General features: G+C 51.8%; 1 protein-coding gene across 1 annotated transcript in view; it reads right to left on the bottom strand.

Annotated features, from left to right (window-relative positions):
• SETBP1 (SET binding protein 1) overlaps window positions 1-3215 on the bottom strand; it is a 175627-nt gene that overhangs the window by 115559 nt on the left and 56853 nt on the right. The gene's annotated exons all lie outside the window — the stretch shown is intronic.

Genomic DNA, 3215 nt, shown 5'->3' with positions numbered 1-3215 from the left:
CCCCCCACAGGCGGGCCGGGGAAGCGGCTCTGTATTTAGGCTGCAGAGGTATTAAGCAGCACGGTTGGGGCGTAAAGTGCCGTTTAGTGCGTCCCCTGCCGCGGCTCCACATCAGAGGTGGGCGTCTTGTTTTGGGATCGGAAGGGAAGAGCTGAACTAAAAATATTCCTCTATAGCCAGAAATCATATCAATGCACCAAATGCCTTTGCAAACCCAGATATCACCTTGTAAATGCAGCAGTGACATCATCACTGTGCTGTACATAGCCTGTGCAGAGAGCAGAGCTGTGGGAGGGGCCCAGTAGCCCCACCTACTACAGAAAACTAGAGACCAGTCACCCTGCACAAGGAGAGAGAGCAGCAGTGATCAGACTTTATTACAGGAGGGGGCGGAGACAAGACGAGTCACCCTGCACAAGGAAACAGAGCAGCAGTGATCAGACTTTATTACAGGAGGGGGCGGAGACAAGACCATTCACCCTGCACATGGAGAGAGAGCAGCAGTGACCGGTCTTTATTACAGGAGGGAGCGGAGGCAAAACCCCGCCGTGTCGTAAATCGCGCATGCACGGCCATCTGATTGACGCCAGCCGGCAGCCATCTTGATGATGGACGCCGGCAGAGAGAGGAGGGGACAATCACCCGGCGGGATGAGGTATGCCACCGGGTCCCGTCCTCTCTCTTGACACTGTCGGGCTCTCAGTCCATGGCCGAGTGCCTGACTTTTTAGAGGGGGTGAAACCAAAATGACCCTGCAATGGTGTCACCCAAGTGCGGGCAGCACCCCCGTTGTCACGCCACTGGACCCAGGGAAGGCAAAATATAAGCAGATCAAACTTTATCATCTTTAAGACAACAAACCCCACTTGCGTCTCTGAGGCACATTTAAAGCCCCATTGAGATGTTAATGCACTGAGAGTGAAGGGCCCTAAAAGATGAAGGAGCGGAGCGGGGACGAGCAGGACGGGAGATTTTATAGGAGAGAAGGATGCGCCATCATTACAAGGTTAATGAGCTTAGCGGGACGGCAGCCTGCGAACCCAACAAGAGCGCAATTAAAGGGAATTACACCCATTCATCAACGTCCGCCGGCCGGGGGAAAGAGGGACAAAATCTTCATATAGGCCGGAGGGACAAGAATGTGTCATTGTAAACCTCGGGCTCGCCACATGATCATTGAAGAGCGGACAACCTAAAGAACTGCACTCCGATCCGGGACCCCCGCTAACAGTCCTAGAGAACTGCACTCCTATCCGAGACCCCCGCTAACTGTCCTAGATTACTGCACTCCGATCCGGGACTCCCGCTAATAAGCCTAGAGAACTGCACTCCGATCCGGGACCCCCGCTGTCCTAAAGAACTGCACTCCGATCCGGGACCCCCGCTAACTGTCCTAAAGAACTGCACTCCGATCCGGGACCCCCGCTAACTGTCCTAGATTACTGCACTCCGATCCGGGACTCCCGCTAATAAGCCTAGAGAACTGCACTCCGATCCGGGACCCCCGCTGTCCTAAAGAACTGCACTCCGATCCGGGACCCCCGCTAACTGTCCTAAAGAACAGAGAACTGCACTCCGAACCGGGACCCCCACTAACTGTCCTAGAGAACTGCACTCCGATCCAGGACCCCCGCTAATAATCCTAGACAACTGCACTCCCATCCAGGACCCCTGCTAAGAGTCATAGAGAACTGCACTCCGATCCAGGACCGCCGCTAACAGTCCTAGAGAACTGCACTCCGATCCGGGACCCCCGCTAACTGTCCTAAAGAACTGCACTCCGATCCGAGACCCCCGCTAACTGTCCTAAAGAACTGCACTCCGATCCGGGACCCCCGCTAACAGTCCTAGAGAACTAACAATCTCAGGTTTCGCGCACCTGCAATGTACCGTTCCCATTGCAAGCCGCAACTGTGCCAAACCGGGCTTCATTGCAGCGGACGGCTCCTTCCCAATCACAGCAGTTTGCTCCATTGATGAATCAATCCAGTTGTTTCTCTACAGTCTATAGGAATGAAATGATATTCACTATTACCAATCACTGGGATAGATGAAGACAGGACAGGATAGAGACAGGAAGCCGGAAGAGATACAATGTATAACAATCACAAGGAGCCTATTGGAGGAAAACAAGAGGGCAGCCAATAGGGTGTGAGTAGGAGGGGAAGGCTCCTTTCTTGAGTTACATGCTGGAAACAGTTGTATGTACACAGGGGGCTGATACAGGTCAGTAAAGGAAATCTATTGCTGACCAATGAGACAGAGCCAGCAGTGTGAGGGGGGGTAAGGCTCTAGCTGCGTGTGCATTCTGTGTTTGGCTCTCTTACATCGCAGATCACCAAAATGCATCAAACAAAAGTCAGTTGCAGAGATCAACACACTGACCAGCGTTGCCGATGTTGACGGCCAAATGACAATTTTATTGGATTGTGTGTATTCGGCCCGGCACAACCCGTTTTAAACCGAGCCACCAAGCAGCTTCCTCACTTTTCACTACGAGTGGCTTCATTTGCTGACGCAGCTTTTCCCGTAAGCCCTTGAAAAATACGACCTTAGGGCAAAGAATTGAACAGATAAATCACTTGTGTCACTGCCTGTTCGGTACACCGCCACGCTTTGCGCTCTAGGCTTCAGAAAAACAGAAGACGGCATAGATGACGAGGAAGGAAGAATCCCCGGAGCCTAGCGGGGGGGAAGGCTGCACCCGAGTCATGAATGTTTAAGGGCCCATTCACACATACTGTATGTTCATTGAGGTGTGTTGCCCATTTACTCCTAAATTGTACCGAAACCCCGGAACTAAAATGTAATATATTGCAGCAAACTTGTGTTTACACAGCTTCTCTTATTTCAGATGCTTTCCCTTTATTTCTACCCGGTGATCCTGCCAGTAACACACTTCCTGTCCTAGGGTGACAACGCTCAATCACTCTACTGTGTCTATGGAGGAGCAAAGTGGTCACCCTTAGACCAGAAGTGGATTAGGATTACAGAACGCCTCCCCCATCATGATAGCTCTTGTGTAGTCCACAGAGGAGGGACATGGGCAGGGTAGATAACTCTGATTGGTATTTCAATATAGCACAAGCAGAGGGTATATGAAGTTCAGTGAATTTCTGGCTGGTATTTTTTGCACTTATTAAACAGATATAACCTGGGCTATCCCTATGGTATTCACCGCCTGAGGCAATGTCGTTTGGGGGGGGGGGGGGGGG

This window comes from Nanorana parkeri, unplaced genomic scaffold (assembly GCF_000935625.1).
Source record: "Nanorana parkeri isolate BGI_ZX_2015 unplaced genomic scaffold, ASM93562v1 scaffold1051, whole genome shotgun sequence".
Classification (NCBI taxonomy): Eukaryota; Metazoa; Chordata; class Amphibia; order Anura; family Dicroglossidae; genus Nanorana; species Nanorana parkeri.
This window is presented reverse-complemented; position numbering and strand designations above follow the sequence as displayed.